Consider the following 16,418-nt stretch of genomic DNA (forward strand, 5'->3'; position numbering starts at 1 on the left):
TCCTCTTCCTCTGTCTTCCACCTCTCTCTTCCTCCTCTCTCTTCCTCCTCTCTCTTCCTCATCTCTCTTCCTCCTCTCTCTTCCTTCCCTCTTTTCCTCCTCTCTATTCCTCCTCTCCCCTTTTCCTCTCTCTTCCTTCTCTCTCCTCTTCCTCTGTCTTCCACCTCCCTCTTCCTCCTCTCTCTTCCTCTTCTCTTTTCCTCCTCTCTCCTCTTCCTCTCTCTTCCTCCTCTCTCTTCCTCCTCTCTATTCCTCCTCTCTTCTCTTCCTCTCTCTTTCTCCTCCCTATTCCTCCTTTCTCTTCCACCGCTCTCTTCCTCCTCTCTCTTCCTCCTCTCTCTTCCTCCTCTCTCTTCCTCCTCTCTCTCCCTCCTCTCTCTTCCTCTTCTCTTTTCCTCCTCTCTCCTCTTCCTCTCTCTTCCTCCTCTCTCTTCCTCCTCTCTCTTCCTCCTCTCGCTTCCTCCTCTCGCTTCCTCCTCTCTAACCCTCCTCTCTCTACCTTCTCTGTCTTCCTCCTCTCTCTTCCTCCTCTCTATTTCTCCTCTCTCTTCCTCCTCTCTCTTCCTCCTCTCTCTTCCTCTTCTCTTTTCCTCCTCTATCCTCTTCCTCTCTCTTCCTCCTCTCTCTTCCTCCTCTCTCTTCCGCCTCTCTTTTCCTCCTCTCTCTTCCTCGTCTCCCATTTTCCTCTCTCTTCCTTCTCTCTCATTTTCCTTTCTCTTCCTCCTCTCTCTTCCTCCTCTGTCTTCCTCCACTCTCTTTCTCCTCCCTCTTCCTCCTCTCTCTTCATCCTCTCTCATACTCCTCTCTCTTCCTCCTCTCTCCTCTTCCTCTCTCTTTCTCCTCTCTCTTCCTCCTCTCTCTTCCTCCTCTCTTCTCTTTCTCTCTCTTTCTCCTCCCTCTTCCTCCTTTCTCTTCCACCTCCTCTTCCTCCTCTCTCTTCCTTCTCTCTCTTCCTCCTCTATCTTCCTCCTCAATCTTCCTCTTCTCTACCCCTCCTCTCTCTTCCTCCTCTCTCTTCCTCCTCTCTCTTCCTTTTCTCTTTTCCTCCTCTCTCCAATTCCTCTCCCTTCCACATCTCTCTTCCTGCTCTCTCTGTTCCTCCTCACTTTTCCTCCTCTCTCCTTTTCCTCTTCCTCCTCTCTCTTCCTCCTCTCTCTTCCTCCTCTCTCTTTTTCCTCTCTCTTCCTCCACTCTCTTCCTCCTCTGTCTTCCTTCTCTCTCCTCTTCCTCTGTCTTCCTCCTCTCTTTTCCTCCTCTCTCTTCCTCCTCTCTCTTCCTCCTCTCTCTTTCTCCTCTCTTCCTTCTCTCTCCTCTTCCTCTGTCTTCCACCTCTCTCTTCCTCCTCTCTCTTCCTCCTCTCTCTTCCTCCTCTCTCTTCCTCATCTCTCTTCCTCCTCTCTCTTCCTCCTCTCTTTTCCTCCTCTCTCTTCCTCCTCTCCCCGTTTCCTCTCTCTTCCTTCTCTCTCCTCTTCCTCTGTCTTCCTCCTCTCTCTTCCCCCTCTCTCTTCCTCTTCTCTTTTTCTATTCTCTCCTCTTCCTCTCTCTTCCTCCTCTCTCTTCCTCCTCTCTCTTCCTCCTCTCTCTTCCTCCTCTCTCTTCCTCTTCTCTTTTCCTCGTCTCTCCTCTTCCTCTCTCTTCTTCCTTTCTCTTCCTACTCTCTCTTTCTCCTCTCTCTTCCTCCTCTCTCTTCCTCCTCTCTTCCTCCTCTCTCTTACTCCTCTCTCTTCCTCCTCTCTCTTCCTCCTCTCTACCCCTCTTCTCTCTTCCTCCTCTCTCTTCCTCCTCTCTCTTCCTTTTCTCTTTTCCTCCTCTCTCCTCTTCCTCTCCCTTCCACATCTCTCTTCCCCCTCTCTCTTCCTCTTCACTTTTCCTACTCTCTCCTTTTCCTCTCTTCCTCCTCTCTCTTCCTCCTCTCTCTTCCTCCTCTCTCTTCCTCCTCTCGCTTCCTCTTCTCTCTTCCTCCTCTCTCTTTCTCCTCTCTCTTCCTCCACTCTCTACCTCCTCTGTCTTCCTTCCCTCTCCTCTTCCTCTGTCTTCCACCTCTCTCTTCCTCCTCTCTCTTCCTCCTCTCTCTTCCTCATCTCTCTTCCTCCTCTCTCTTCCTTCCCTCTTTTCCTCCTCTCTCTTCCTCCTCTCCCCTTTTCCTCTCTCTTACTTCTCTCTCCTCTTCCTCTGTCTTCCACCTCCCTCTTCCTCCTCACTCTTCCTCTTCTCTTTTCCTCCTCTCTCCTCTTCCTCTCTCTTCCTCCTCTCTCTTCCTCCTCTCTCCTCCTCCTCTCTCTTCCTCCTCTCGCTTCCTCCTCTCTACCCCTCCTCTCTCTTCCTCCTCTCTCTTCCTCCTCTCTCTTCCTCTTCTCTTTTCCTCCTCTCTCCTCTTCCTCTCTCTTCCTCCTCTCTCTTCCTCCTCTCTCTTTCTCCTCTCTCTTCCTCCTCTCTCTTCCTCCTCTCTTCTCTTCCACTCTCTTTCTCCTCCCTCATCCTCCTTTCTCTTCCACCTCTCTCTTACTCCTCTCTCTTCCTCCTCTCTCTTCCTCCTCTCTCTTCCTCCTCTCGCTTCCTCCTCTCTACCCCTCCTCTCTCTTCCTCCTCTCTCTTCCTCCTCTCTCTTCCTCTTCTCTTTTCCTCCTCTCTCCTCTTCCTCTCTCTTCCTCCTCTCTCTTCGTCTTCTCTTTCTCCTCTCTCTTCCTCCTCTCTCTTCCTCCTCTCTTCTCTTCCTCTCTCTTTCTCCTCCCTCTTCCTCCTTTCTCTTCCACCTCTCTCTTCCTCCTCTCTCTTCCTCCTCTCTCTTCCTCCTCTCTCTTCCTCCTCTCTACCCCTCCTCTCCTTCCTCCTCTCTCTTCCTCCTCTCTCTTCCTCTTCTCTTTTCCTCCTCTCTCCTCTTCCTCTCTCTTCCTCCTCTCTCTTCCTCCTCTCGCTTCCTCCTCTCACTTCCTCCTCTCTAACCCTCCTCTCTCTTCCTTCTCTGTCTTCCCCCTCTCTCTTCCTCCTCTCTGTTTCTCCTCTCTCTTCCACCTCTCTCTTCCTCCTCTCTATTTCTCCTCTCTCTTCCTCCTCTCTCTTCCTCCTCTCTCTTCCTCTTCTCTTTTCCTCCTCTCTCCTCTTCCGCTCTCTTCCTCCTTTCTCTTCCTCCTCTCTCTTCTACCTCTCTCTTCCTCTTCTCTCTTCCTCCTCTCTCTTCCTCCTCTCTCTTCCTCCTCTCTCTTCCTCCTATCTACCCCTCCTCTCTCTTTCTCCTCTCTCTTCCTCCTCTCTTCTCTTCCTCTCTCTTTCTCCTCTCTCTTCCTCCTCTCTCTTCCTCCTCTCTCTTCCTCCTATCTCTTCCTCGTCTCTATCCCTCCTCTCTCTTCCTCCTTTCTATTCCTCCTCTCTCTTCCTCTTCTCTTTTCCTCCTCTCTCCTCTTCCTCTCCCTTTCTCCTCTCTCTTCCTACTATCTGTTCCTCCTCACTTTTCCTCCTCTCTCCTTTTTCTCTCTTCCTCCTCTCTCTTCCTCCTCTCTCTTCCTCCTCTCTCTTCCTCCTCTCTCTTCCTCCTCTTTTTCCTCTCACTTCCTCCACTCTCTTCCTCCTCTGTCTTCCTCCTCTCTCCTCTTCCTCTTTTTTCCACCTCTCTCTTCCTCCTCTCTCTTCCTCCTCTCTCTTCCCCCTCTCTCTTCCTCTTCTCTCTTCCGCCTCTCTTTTCCTCCTCTCTCTTCCTCCTCTCCCCTTTTCCTCTCTCTTCCTTCTCTCTCATTTTCCTTTAACTTCCTCCTCTCTCTTCCTCCTCTGTCTTCCTCCTCTCTCCTCCTCCTCTCTCTTCCTCCTCTCTCTTCCTCCACTCTCTTTCTCCTCCCTCTTCCTCCTCTCTCTTCCTCCTCTCTCATCCTCCTCTGTCTTCCTCCTCTCTCCTCTTCCTCTCTCTTCCTCCTCTCTCTTCCTCCTCTCTCTTTCTCCTCTCTCTTCATCCTCTCTCTTTCTCCTCTGTCTTCCTCCTCTCTCTTCCTCCTCTCTTCTCTTTCTCTCTCTTTCTCCTCCCTCTTCCTCCTTTCTCTTCCACCTCCTCTTCCTCCTCTCTCTTCCTCCTCTCTCTTCCTCCTCTATCTTCCTACTCTATCTTCCTCCTCTCTACCCCTCCTCTCTCTTCCTCCTCTCTCTTCCTCCTCTCTCTTCCTTTTCTCTTTTCCTCCTCTCTCCAATTCCTCTCCCTTCCACATCCCTCTTCCTGCTCTCTCTTCCTCCTCACTTTTCCTCCTCTCTCCTTTTCCTCTCTTCCTCCTCTCTCTTCCTCCTCTCTCTTCCTCCTCTCTCTTCTTCCTCTCTCTTCCTTTTCTCTTTTCCTCCTCTCTCCTCTTCCTCTCCCTTCCACATCTCTCTTCCCCCTCTCTCTTCCTCTTCACTTTTCCTACTCTCTCCTTTTCCTCTCTTCCTCCTCTCTCTTCCTCCTCTCTCTTCCTCCTCTCTCTTCCTCCTCTCTCTTCCTTCTCTCACTTCCTCCTGTCTCTTTTTTCTCTCTCTTTCTCTACTCTCTACCTCCTCTGTCTTCCTTCTCTCTCCTCTTCCACTGTCTTCCACCTCTCTCTTCCTCCTCTCTCTCCCTCCTCTCTCTTCCTCATCTCTCTTCCTCCTCTGTCTTCCTCCTCTCTTTTCCTCCTCTCTCTTCCTCCTCTCCCCTTTTCCTCTCTCTTCCTTCTCTCTCCTCTTCCTCTGTCTTCCTCCTCTCTCTTCCTCCTCTCTTTTCCTCCTCCTTTTCCTCCGCTCTCTTCAACCTCTCTCTTCCTCCTTTATTTTCCTCCCCTCTCCTCCTCCTCTCTCCTCTTCCTCTCTCTTCCACCTCTCTTTTCCTCCTCTCTCTTCCTTCTGTCTGTTCCTGCTCTCTCGTCCTCATCTCTTTTCCTCCTCTCTCTTCCTCCTCTCTCCTCCTCCTCTCTCCTCTGCCTCTCTCTTACTCCTATCTCTTCATCCTCTCTTTTCCTCTACTCTCCTCTTCCTCTCTCTTCCTCCTCTCTCATTTACCTCTCTCTTCCTCCTCTCTCATTTACCTCTCTCTTCCTCCTCTCTCTTCCTCCTATCTCTTCCTCCCCTCTTTTCCTCCTCTCTCTTCCTCCTCTCTCTTCCTCCTCTCATTTCCTCGTCTCTACTTTTCCTCTCTCATACTCCTCTCTCTTCCTCCTCTCTCTTCCTCCTCTCTTTTCCAACTCCTCTTCCTCCTTTATCCTTTTCCTCTCTCTTCCTCCTCTCTCTTCATCCTCTCTCCTCTTCCTCTCTCTTCCTCCTCTCTCTTCCTCCTCAGTCTTCCTCCTCTCTCTTCCTCCTCTCTCCTCTTCCTCTCACTTCCTCCTCCCTCTTCCTCCTCTCTTTTCCTCCTCTCTCTTCCTTATCTCTCTTCCTCCTCTCTCTTCCTCTTCTCTCTTCCTCCTCTCTCTTCCTCCTCTCTTTTTCTCCTGTCTCTTCCTCCTGTCTCCTCCCCCTCTCTCCTCTTCCTCTCTCTTCCCCCTCTCTCTTCCTCCTCTCTCTTCCTCCTCTCTCCTTTTCCTCTCTCTTCCTCCTCTCTCGTCCTCCTCTCTCTTCCTCCTCTCTTTTCCTGTCTCACCTCCCATCTCCTCTTTCTCTCTCTTCCTCCTCTCTCTTCCTCCTCTATCTTCCTCCTCTCTCCTCTTCCTCTCTCTTCCTTATCTCTTTTTCTGCTCTCTCTTCCTCCTCTCTCCGCTTCCTCTCTTTTCCTCATCTCTCTTCCTCCTCTCTCTTCCTCTTCTCTCTTCCTCCTCTCTCTTCCCATTCTCTTTTTCTCCTGTCTCTTCCTCCTCTCTCCTCCCCCTCTCTCCTCTTCCTCTCTTCCACCTCACACTTCCTCCTCTCTCTTCATCCTCTCTCTTCCTCCTCTCACTTCCTCATCTCTCCTCTTCCTCTCTCTTCCTACTCTCTCTCTTCCTCCTCTCTCTTCCTCCTCTCTTTTCCTCCTCCTCTTCCTCCGCTCTCTTCCTCCTCTCTCTTCCTCCTCTATTTTCCTCCCCTCTACTGCTCCTCTCCCCTCTTCCTCTCTCTTCCATCTCTCTTTTCCTCCTCTCTCTTCCTTCTCTCTTCTCTTCCTCTCTCTTCCTCCTCACTTTTCTACCTCTGTCCTCCTCGTCTTTCGTCTTCCTCTCTCTTCCTCCTCTCTTTTCCTCGTCTCTCTTCCTCCTCTCTCTTTCTCCTCTCTTTTCCTCCTCCTCTTCCTCCTCTCTCCTTTTTCTCTCTTTTCCTCCTCTCTCCTCTTCCTCTCTTTTCCTCCACTCTATTCCTACTCTCTCCTCTTCGTCTCTCTTCCTCCTCTCTCTTCCTCCTCTCTCTTCCTCATGTCTTTTCCTCCTCTCTCTTCCTCCTCTCTCCTATTCCTCTCTCTTCCTCCTCAGTTTTCTACCTCTGTACTCCTCCTCTTTCATCTTCCTCTCTCTTCCTCCTCTCTTTTCCTCCTCTCTCTTCCTCCTCTCTTTCTCCTCTCTTTTCCTCCTACTCTTCCTGCTCTCTCCTTTTTCTCTCTTTTCCTCCTCTCTCCTCTTCCTCTCTTTACCTCCACTCTGTTCCTACTCTCTCCTCTTCGTCTCTCTTCCTCCTCTCTCTTCCTCCTCTCTCCTTTTCCTCTCTCTTCCTCCTCTCTCGTCCTCCTCTCTCTTCCTCCTCTCTTTTTCTGTCTCTCCTCCCATCTCCTCTTTCTCTCTCTTCCTCCTATCTCTTCCTCCTCTATCTTCCTCCTCTCTCCACTTCCTCTCTCTTCCTTATCTCTTTTTCTCCTCTCTCTTCCTCCTCTCTCCTCTTCCTCTCTCTTCCTCATCTCTCTTCCTCCTCTCTCTTCCTCTTCTCTCTTCCTCCTCTCTCTTCCCCCTCTCTTTTTCTCCTGTCTCTTCCTCCTCTCTCCTCCCCTCTCTCCTCTTCCTCTCTCTTCCTCCTCTCTCTTCCTCCTCTCTCTTCCTCCTCTCTTTTCCTCCTCCTTTTCCTCCGCTCTCTTCCTCCTCTCTCTTCCTCCTCTATTTTCCTCCCCTCTCCTCCTCTCTCCTCTAGCTCTCTCTTCCACCTCTCTTTACCTCCTCTCTCTTCCTTCTCTCTCCTCCTCCTCTCTCGTCCTCATCTCTTTTCCTCCTCTCTCTTCCTCCTCTCTCTTCCTCCTCTCTCCTCTGCCTCTCTCTTACTCCTATCTCTTCATCCTCTCTTTTCCTCCACTCTCCTCTTCCTCTCTCTTCCTCCTCTCTCCTACTCCTCTTTCCTCTTCCTCTCTATTCCTCCTCTCTCTTCCTCCTCTCTCTTCCTCCTCTCTCATTTACCTCTCTCTTCCTCCTCTCTCCTCTTCCTCTCTCTTCCCCCTTTCTCTTCCTCCTCTCTCTTCCTCCTCTCCTTTCATCCTCCTCTTCCTCCGCTCTATTCCTCCTCTCTCTTCCTCCTCTATTTTCCTCCCCTCTACTCCTCCACACTCCTCTTCCTCTCTCTTCCACCTCTCTTTTCCTCCTCTCTCTTCCTTCTCTCTCCTCTTCCTCTCTCGTCCTCATCTCTTCTCCTCCTCTCTCTTCCTCATCTCACTTCCTCCTCTCTCTTCCTCCTCTCTCTTCCTCCTGTCTTTTCCTCCTCCTCTTCCTCCTCTCTCCTTTTTCTCTCTTTTCCTCCTCTCTCCTCTTCCTCTCTTTTCCTCCACTCTATTCCTACTCACTCCTCTTCGTCTCTCTTCCTCCTCTCTCCTCCCCCTCTCTCTTCTTCCTCTCTCTTCCTCCTCTCTCTTCCTCCTCTCTCTTCCTCCTCTCTTTTCCTCCTCCCTTTCCTCCGCTCTCTTCCTCCTCTCTCTTCCTCCTCTATTTTCCTCCCCTCTCCTCCTCCTCTCTCCTCTTCCTCTCTCTTCCACCTCTCTTTTCCTCCTCTCTCTTCCTTCTCTCTCCTCCTCCTCTCTCGTCCTCATCTCTTTTCCTCCTCTCTCTTCATCCTCTCTCCTTCTCTTCACTCCTCTGCCTCTCACTCCTATCTCTTCATCCTCTCTTTTCCTCCACTCTCCTGTTCCTCTCTCTTCCTCCTCTCTCCTACACTCTTTCCTCTTCCTCTCTATTCCTCTTCTCTCTTCCTCCTGTCTCTTCCTCCTCTCTCCTCCCCCTCTCTCCTCTTCCTCTCTCTTCCACCTCACACTTCCTCCTCTCTCTTCATCCTCTCTCTTCCTCCTCTCACTTCCTCCACAGTCCTCTTCCTCTCTCTTCCTCAGCTCTCTTCCTCCTCTCTCTTCCTCCTCTATTTTCCTCCCCTCTCCTGCTCCTCTCCCCTCTTCCTCTCTCTTCCATCTCTCTTTTCCTCCTCTATCTTCCTTCTCTCTCCTCTTCCTCTCTCTTCCTCCTCACTTTTCTACCTCTGTCCTCCTCGTCTTTCGTCTTCCTCTCTCTTCCTCCTCTCTTTTCCTCGTCTCTCTTCCTCCTCTCTCTTTCTCCTCTCTTTTCCTACTCCTCTTCCTCCTCTGTCCTTTTTCTCTCTTTTCCTCCTCTCTCCTCTTCCCCTGTTTTCCTCCACTCTGTTCCTACTCTCTCCTCTTCGTCTCTCTTCCTCCTCACTCTTCCTCCTCTCTCCTTTTCCTCTCTCTTTCTCCTCTCTCGTCCTCCTCTCTCTTCCTCCTCTCTTTTCCTGTCTCTCCTCCCATCTCCTCTTTCTCTCTCTTCCTCCTCTCTCTTCCTCCTCTATCTTCCTCCTCTCTCCTCTTCCTCTCTCTTCCTTATCTCTTTTTCTCCTCTCTCTTCCTCCTCTCTCCTCTTCCTCTCTCTTCCTCATCTCTCTTCCTCCTCTCTCTTCCTCTTCTCTCTTCCTCCTCTCTCTTCCCCCTCTCTTTTTGTCCTGTCTCTTCCTCCTCTCTCCTCCCCCTCTCTCCTCTTCCTCTCTCTTCCTCCTCTCTCTTCCTCCTCTCTCTTCCTCCTCTCTTTTCCTCCTCCTTTTCCTCCGCTCTCTTCCTCCTCTCTCTTCCTCCTCTATTTTCCTCCGCTCTCCTCCTCCTCTCTCCTCTAGCTCTCTCTTCCACCTCACTTTACCTCCTCTCTCTTCCTTCTCTCTCCTCCTCCTCTCTCGTCCTCATCTCTTTTCCTCCTCTCTCTTCCTCCTCTCTCTTCCTCCTCTCTCCTCTGCCTCTCTCTTACTCCTATCTCTTCATCCTCTCTTTTCCTCCACTCTCCTCTTCCTCTCTCTTCCTCCTCTCTCCTACTCATCTTTCCTCTTCCTCTCTATTCCTCCTCTCTCTTCCTCGTCTGTCTTCCTCCTCTCTCTTCATCCTCTCTCTTCCTCCTCTCTCTTCCTCCACTCTTTTCCTCCTGTCTCCTTTTTCTCACTCTTCCTCCTCTCTCTTCCTCCTCTCTCTTCCTCTTCTCTTTTCCTCATCCTCTTCATCCTGTCTCCTTTTCCTCTCTCTTCCTCCTCTCTCTTACTCCTCTCTCCTCTTACTCTCTATTCCTCCTCTCTCTTCCTCCGATCTCTTCCTCCCCTCTGTTCCTCCTCTCTCTTCCTCCTCTCTCTTCCTCCTCTCATTTCCTCGTCTCTCCTTTTCCTCTCTCTTCCTCCTCTCTCTTCATCCTCTCTCCTCTTCCTCTCTCTTCCTCCTCTCTCTTCCTCCTCACTCTTCCTCCTCTCTCTTCCTCCTTTCTCTTCTTCCTCTCACTTCCTCCTCCCTCGTCCTCCTCTCTTTTCCTCCTCTCTCTTCCTCATCTCTCTCCTCCTCTCTCTACCTCTTCTCTCTTCCTCTTCTCTCTTCCCCCTCTCTTTTACTCCTGTCTCTTCCTCCTCATACCTCCCCTTCTCTACTCTTCCTCTCTCTTCCCCTCACTCTTCCTCCTCTCTCTTCCTCCTCTCCTTTCCTCCTCCTCTTCCTCCGCTCTCTTCCTCCTCTCTCTTCCTCCTCTATTTTCCTCCCCTCTACTCCTCCTCTCTCCTCATCCTCTCTCTTCCACCTCTCTTTTCCTCCTCTCTCTTCCTTCTCTCTCTTCCTCCTCTCTCGTCCTCATCTCTTCTCCTCCTCTCTCTTCCTCCTCTCTCCTCTTCCTCTCTCTTCCTCCTCACTTTTCCTCCTCTCTCCTCCTCCTCTTTCGTCTTCCTCTCTCTTCCTTCTCTCTCTTCCTCCTCTCTCTTCCTCCTCTCTCTTACTCCTCTCTTTTCCTCCTCCTCTTCCTCCTCTCTCCTTTTTCTCTCTTTTCCTCCTCTCTCCTCTTCCTCTCTTTTCCTCCACTCTATTCCTACTCTCTCCTCTTCGTCTCTCTTCCTCCTCTCTCTTCATCCTCTCTCCTTTTCCTCTCTCTTCCTCCTCTCTCGTCCTCCTCTCTCTTCCTCCTCTCTTTTCCTGTCTCTCCTCCCATCTCCTCTTTCTCTCTCTTCCTCCACTCTCTTCCTCCTCTCACTTCCTCCTCTCTCCTCTTCCTCTCTCTTCCTCAGCTCTCTTCCTCCTCTCTCTTCCTCCTCTATTTTCCTCCCCTCTCCTGCTCCTCTCCCCTCTTCCTCTCTCTTCCATCTCTCTTTTCCTCCTCTCTCTTCCTTTTCTCTCCTCTTCCTCTCTCTTCCTCCTCACTTTTCTACCTCTGTACTCCTCCTCTTTCGTCTTCCTCTCTCTTCCTCCTCTCTTTTCCTCGTCTCTCTTCCTCCTCTCTCTTTCTCCTCTCTTTTCCTCCTCCTCTTCCTCCTCTCTCCTTTTCCTCTATTTCCTCCTCTCTCCTCTTCCCCTGTTTTCCTCCACACTGTTCCTACTCTCTCCTCTTCGTCTCTCTTCCTCCTCTCTCTTCCTCCTCTCTCCTTTTCCTCTCTCTTTCTCCTCTCTCGTCCTCCTCTCTCTTCCTCCTCTCTTTTCCTGTCTCTCCTCCCATCTCCTCTTTCTCTCTCTTCCTCCTCTCTCTTCCTCCTCTATCTTCCTCCTCTCCCCTCTTCCTCTCTCTTCCTTATCTCTTTTTCTCCTCTCTCTTCCTCCTCTCTCCTCTTCCTCTCTCTTCCTCATCTCTCTTCCTCCTCTCTCTTCCTCTTCTCTCTACCTCCTCTCTCTTCCCCCTCTCTTTTTGTCCTGTCTCTTCCTCCTCTCTCCTCTCCCTCTCTCCTCTTCCTCTCTCTTCCTCCTCTCTCTTCCTCCTCTCTCTTCCTCCTCTCATTTCCTCCTCCTTTTCCGCCGCTCTCTTCCTCCTCTCTCTTCCTCCTCTATTTTCCTGCCCTCTCCTCCTCCTCTCTCCTCTAGCTCTCTCTTCCACCTCTCTTTACCTCCTCTCTCTTCCTTCTCTCTCCTCCTCCTCTCTCGTCCTCGTCTCTTTTCCTGCTCTCTCTTCCTCCTCTCTCCTCCTCCTCTCTCCTCTGCCTCTCTCTTACTCCTATCTCTTGATCCTCTCTTTTCCTCCACTCTCCTCTTCCTCTCTCTTCCTCGTCTCTCCTACTCCTCTTTCCTCTTCCTCTCTATTCCTCCTCTCTCTTCCTCCTGTCTCTTCCTCCTCTCTCATCCCCCTCTCTCCTCTTCCTCTCTCTTCCTCCTCAGACTTCCTCCTCTCTCTTCCACCTCTCTCTTCCTCCTCTCACTTCCTCCTCTTTCCTCTTCCTCTCTCTTCCTACTCTCTCTTCCTCCTCTCCTTTCGTCCTCCTCTTTCTCTGCTCTCTTCATCCTCTCTCTTCCTCCTATATTTTCCTCCCCTCTACTCCTCCTCTCTGCTCTTCCTCTCTCTTCTTCCTGACTTTTCCTCCTCTCTCCTCCTCCTCTTTCGTCTTCCTCTCTCTTCCTCCTCTCTCTTCCTCCTCTCTCTTTCTCCTCTCTTTTCCATCTCCTCTTCCTCCTCTCTCCTTTTTCTCTCTTTTCCTCCTCTCTCCTCGTCCTCTCTTTTCCTCCACTCTATTCCTACTCTCTCCTCTTCGTCTCTCTTCCTCCTCTCTCTTCCTCCTCTCTCTTCCTCTTCTCTCTTCCTCCTCTCTCTTCCTCCTATCTCTTCCTCCTCTCTCCTTTGCCTCTCTCTTCCTCCTCTCTCCTCCCCCTCTCTCCTCTTCCTCTCTCTTCCTCCTCACGCTTCCTCTTCTCTCTTCCTCCTCTCTCAGCCTCCTCTCACCTCCTCCTCTCTCTTCCTCCACTCTCCTCTTCCTCTCTCTTCCTCCTCTCTCCTCTTCCTCTCTCTTCCTCCTCTCTCTTCCTCCTCTATTTTCCTCCCCTCTCCTCCTCCTCTCTCCACTTCCTCTCTTCCACCTCTCTTTTCTCCTCTCTCTTCCTTCTCTCTCCTCTTCCTCTCTCGTCCTCATCTCTTCTCTTCCTCTCTCTTCCTCCTCTCTCTTCCTCCTCTATTTCCTCACCTCTACTCCTCCTCTCTCCTCTTCCTCTCTCTTCCACCTCCCTTTTCCTCCTCTCACTTCCTCCTCTCTCCTCTTCCTCTCTCTTCCTCCTCACTTTTCCTCCTCTCTCCTCCTCCTCTTTCGTCTTCCTCTCTCTTCCTCCTCTCTCTTCCTCCTCTCTCTTCCTCCTCTCTCTTTCTCCTCTCTTTTCCTCCTCCTCTTCCTCCTCTCTCCTTTTTCTCTCTTTTCCTCCTCTCTCCTCTTCCTCTCTTTTCCTCCACTCTCTTCCTACTCTCTCCTCTTCGTCTCTCTTCCTCCTCTCTCTTCCTCCTCTCTCCTTTTCCTCTCTCTTCCTCCTCTGTCGTCCTCCTCTCTCTTCTCCTCTCTTTTACTGTCTCTCCTCCCATCTCCTCTTTCTCTCTCTTCCTCCTATCTCTTCCTCCTCTATATCCTCCTCTCTCCTCTTCCTCTCTCTTCCTTATCTCTTTTCCTCCTCTCTCTTCCTCCTCTCTCCTCTTCCTCTCTCTTCCTCATCTCTCTCCCTCCTCTCTCTTCCTCTTCTCTCTTCCTCCTCTCTCTTCCTCCTCTCTTTTTCTCCTGTCTCTTCTTCCTCTCTCCTCCCCCTCTCACCTCCTCCTCTCTCTTCCTCCTCTCTTTTCCTCCTCCTTTTCCTCCGCTCTCTTGCTCCTCTCTCTTCCTCCTCTATTTTCCTCCTCTCTCTTCCTTCTCTCTCCTCTTCCTCTCTCTTTCTGCTCTTTTCCTCCTCTCTCTTCTCCTCCTCTCCTCCTCCTCTCTCCTCTGCCTCTCTCTTACTCCTATCTCTTCCTCCTCTCTTTTCCTCCACTCTCCTCTTCCTCTCTGTTCCTCCTCTCTCCTACTCCTCTCTCCTCTTCCTCTCTCTTCCTCCTCACGCTTCCTCCTCTCTCTTCCTCCTCTCTCTTCCTCCTCTCTATTCCTCCTCTCTCCTCTTCCTCTCTCTTCCTCCTCTCTCTTCCTCCTCTCTCTTTCTCCTCTCTTTTCCTCCTCGTCTTCCTCCTCTCTCCTTTTTCTCTCTTTTCCTCCTCTCTCCTCTTCCTCTCTTTTTCTCCACTCTATTCCTACTCTCTCCTCTTCGTCTCTCTTCCTCCTCTCTCTTCCTCCTCTCTCTTCCTCATGTCTTTTACTCTTCTCTGTTCCTCCTCTCTCCTCTTCCTCTCTCTTCCTCCTCTCTCTTCCTCCTCTCTCTTCCTCTTCTCTCTCCTCCTCTCTCTTCCTCCTTTCTCTTCCTCCTCTCTCCTTTGCCTCTCTCTTCCTCCTCTCTCATCCCCCTCTCTCCTCTTCCTCTCTCTTCCTCCTCACGCTTCCTCCTCTCTCTTCCTCTTCTCTCTTCCTCCTCTCTCTTCCTCCTTTTCTTCCTCCTCTCTCCTCTTCCTCTCTCCTCCTCCTCTCTCTTCCTCCTCTCTCTTCCTCCTCACTCTTCGTCCACTCTCCTCTTCCTCTCTCTTCCTCCTCTCTCCTCTTCCTCTCTCTTCCTCCTCTGTCTTCCTCCTCTGTTTTCCTCCCCTCTCCTCCTCCTCTCCTCCTCTTCCTCTCTCTTCCTACCGTCTTTTCCACCTCTCTCTTCCTCCTTTCTATTCCTCATGTCTTTTCCTCCTCTCTCTTCCTCCTCTCTCCTCTTCCTCTCTCTTCCTCCTCACTTTTCTACTTCTGTCCTCCTCCTCTTTCGTCTTCCTCTCTCTTCCTCCTCTCTGTTCCTCGTCTCTCTTCCTCCTCTCTCTTCCTCCTCTCTTTTCATCCTCCTCTTCCTCCTGTCTCCTTTTTCTCTCTTTTCCTCCTCTCTCCTCTTCCTCTCTTTTCCTCCATTCTATTCCTACTCTCTCCTCTTCGTCTCTCTTCCTCCTCTCTCTTCCTCCTCTCTCCTCCTCCTCTCTCTTCCTCTTCTTTCTTCCTCCTCTCTCTTCCTCCTTTCTCTTCCTCCTCTCTCCTTTGCCTCTCTCTTCCTCCTCTCTCCTCCCCCTCTCTCCTCTTCCTCTCTCTTCCTCCTACACGCTTCCTCCTCTCTCTTCCTCCTCTCTCAGCCTCCACTCTCCTCTTCCTCTCTCTTCCTCCTCTCTCCTCTTCCTCTCTCTTCCTCCTCTCTCTTCCTCCTCTATTTTCCTCCCCTCTCCTCCTCCTCTCTCCTCATCCTCTCCCTTCCACATCTCTTTTCCTCCTCTCTCTTCCTCCACTCTCCTCTTCCTCTCTCTTCCTCCTCTCTCCTCTTCCTCTCTCTTCCTCCTCTCTCTTCCTACTCTCTCCTCTTCGTCTCTCTTCCTCCTCTCTCTTCCTCCTCTCTCCTTTTCCTCTCTCTTCCTCCTCTCTCGTCCTCCTCTATCTTCCTCCTCTCTCCTCTTCCTCTCTCTTCCTTATCTCTTTTCCTCCTCTCTCTTCCTCCTCTCTCCTCTTCCTCTCTCTTCCTCATCTCTCTTCCTCCTCTCTCTTCCTCTTCTCTCTCCTCCTCTCTCTTCTCCTCTATTTTCCTCCCCTCTCCTCCTCCTCTCTCCTCTTCCTCTCTCTTCCTCCTCTCTCTTCCTCCGCTATTTTCCTCCCCTCTCCTCCTCCTCTCCTCTTCCTCTCTCTTCCTCCTCTCTCTTCCTCCTCTCTCCTCTTCCTCTCTCTTCCTCATGTCTCTTTCTCCTCTCTTTTCCTCCTCACATTTCCTTGTTTCTCCTTTTCCTTTCTCTTACTCCTCTCTCTTACTCCTCTCTCCTCTTACTCTCTATTCATCCTCTCTCTTCCTCCTCTCTCTTCCTCCTCTCTTATTTACCTCTCTCTTCCTACTCTCTCTTCCTCCTCTCTCCTCTTCCTCTCTCTTCCTCCTCTCTCTTCCTCCTATCTCTTCCTCCCCTCTTTTCCTCCTCTCTCTTCCTCCTCTCTCTTCCTCCTCTCATTTCCTCGTCTCTCCTTTTCCTCTCTCATCCTCCTCTCTCTTCCTCCTCTCTCTTCTTCCTCTCTTTTCCAACTCCTCTTCCTCCTTTATCCTTTTCGTCTCTCTTCCTCCTCTCTCTTCCTCCTCTATTTTCGTCCCCTCTCCTCCTCCTCTCTCCTCTTCCTCTCTCTTCCACCTCTCTTTACCTCCTCTCTCTTCCTTCTCTCTCCTCTTCCTCTCTCGTCCTCATCTCTTCTCCTCCTGTCTCTTCCTCCTCTCTCCTCTTCCTCTCTCTTCCTCCTCTCTCTTCCTCCTATCTCTTCCTCTCCTCTTTTCCTCCTCTCTCATCCTCCTCTCTCTTCCTCCTCTCTCCTCTTCCTCTCTCTTCCTCCTCTCTCTTCCTCCTCACTATTCCTCCTCTCTCTACCTCCTTTCTCCTGTTCCTCTCACTTCCTCCTCCCTCTTCCTCCTCTCTTTTCCTCCTCTCTCTTCCTCATCTCTCTTCCTCCTCTCTCTTCTTCCTCTCTCTTCCTCCTCTCTCTTCCTCCTCTCTTTTTCTCCTGTCTCTTCCTCCTCTCTACTCCACCTCTCTCCTCTTCCTCTCTCTTCACCCTCTCTCTTCCTCCTCTCCTTTCCTCCTCCTCTTCCTCCGCTCTCTTCCTCCTCTCTCTTCCTCCTCTATTTTCCTCCCCTCTCCTCCTCCTCTCTCCTCTTCCTCTCTCTTCCACCTCTCTTTTCCTCCTCTCTCTTCCTTCTCTCTCCTCTTCCTCTCTCTTCCTCCTCTCTCTTCCTCCTCTCTCCTCATTCACTCTCCTCTTCCTCTCCCTTCCTCCTCACTTTCCCTCCTCTCTCCTCCTCCTCTTTCGTCTTCCTCTCTCTTCCTCCTCTCTTTTCCTCTTCTCTCTTTCTTCTCTCTTTTCCTCCTCCTCTTCCTCCTCTCTCCTTTTTCTCTCTTTTCCTCCTCTCTCCTCTTCCTCTCTTTTCCTCCAATCTATTCCTACTCTCTCCTCTTCGTCTCTCTTCCTCCTCTCTCTTTCTCCTATCTCCTTATCCTCTCTCTTCCTCCTCTCTCGTCCTCCTCTCTCTTCCTCCTCTCTTTTCCTGTCTCTCCTCCTCTCTCCTCTTTCTCTCTCTTCCTCCTCTCTCTTCCTCCTCTATCTTCCTCCTCTCTCCTCTTCCTCTCTCTTCCTCATCTCTTTTCCTCCTCTCTCTTCCTCCTCTCTCTTTCTCCTCTCTTTTCCTCCTCCTCTTCCTCCTCTCTACTTTTTCTCTCTTTTCCTCCTCTCTCCTCTTCCTA

At 51.1% G+C, this 16,418-nt stretch overlaps 2 pseudogenes; both read right to left on the reverse strand.

Moving 5' to 3' along the window:
- Positions 1-233: 233 nt before the first annotated feature.
- On the reverse strand, positions 234-10,995 carry LOC141919041 (uncharacterized; annotated as a pseudogene).
- Positions 10,996-12,712: 1,717 nt separating this feature from the next.
- Positions 12,713-16,408, reverse strand: LOC141919042 (uncharacterized; annotated as a pseudogene).
- Between the last annotated feature and the right edge of the window lie 10 nt (positions 16,409-16,418).

This window comes from Strix aluco, unplaced genomic scaffold, assembly GCF_031877795.1.
Source record: "Strix aluco isolate bStrAlu1 unplaced genomic scaffold, bStrAlu1.hap1 HAP1_SCAFFOLD_170, whole genome shotgun sequence".
Taxonomy (NCBI): domain Eukaryota; kingdom Metazoa; phylum Chordata; class Aves; order Strigiformes; family Strigidae; genus Strix; species Strix aluco.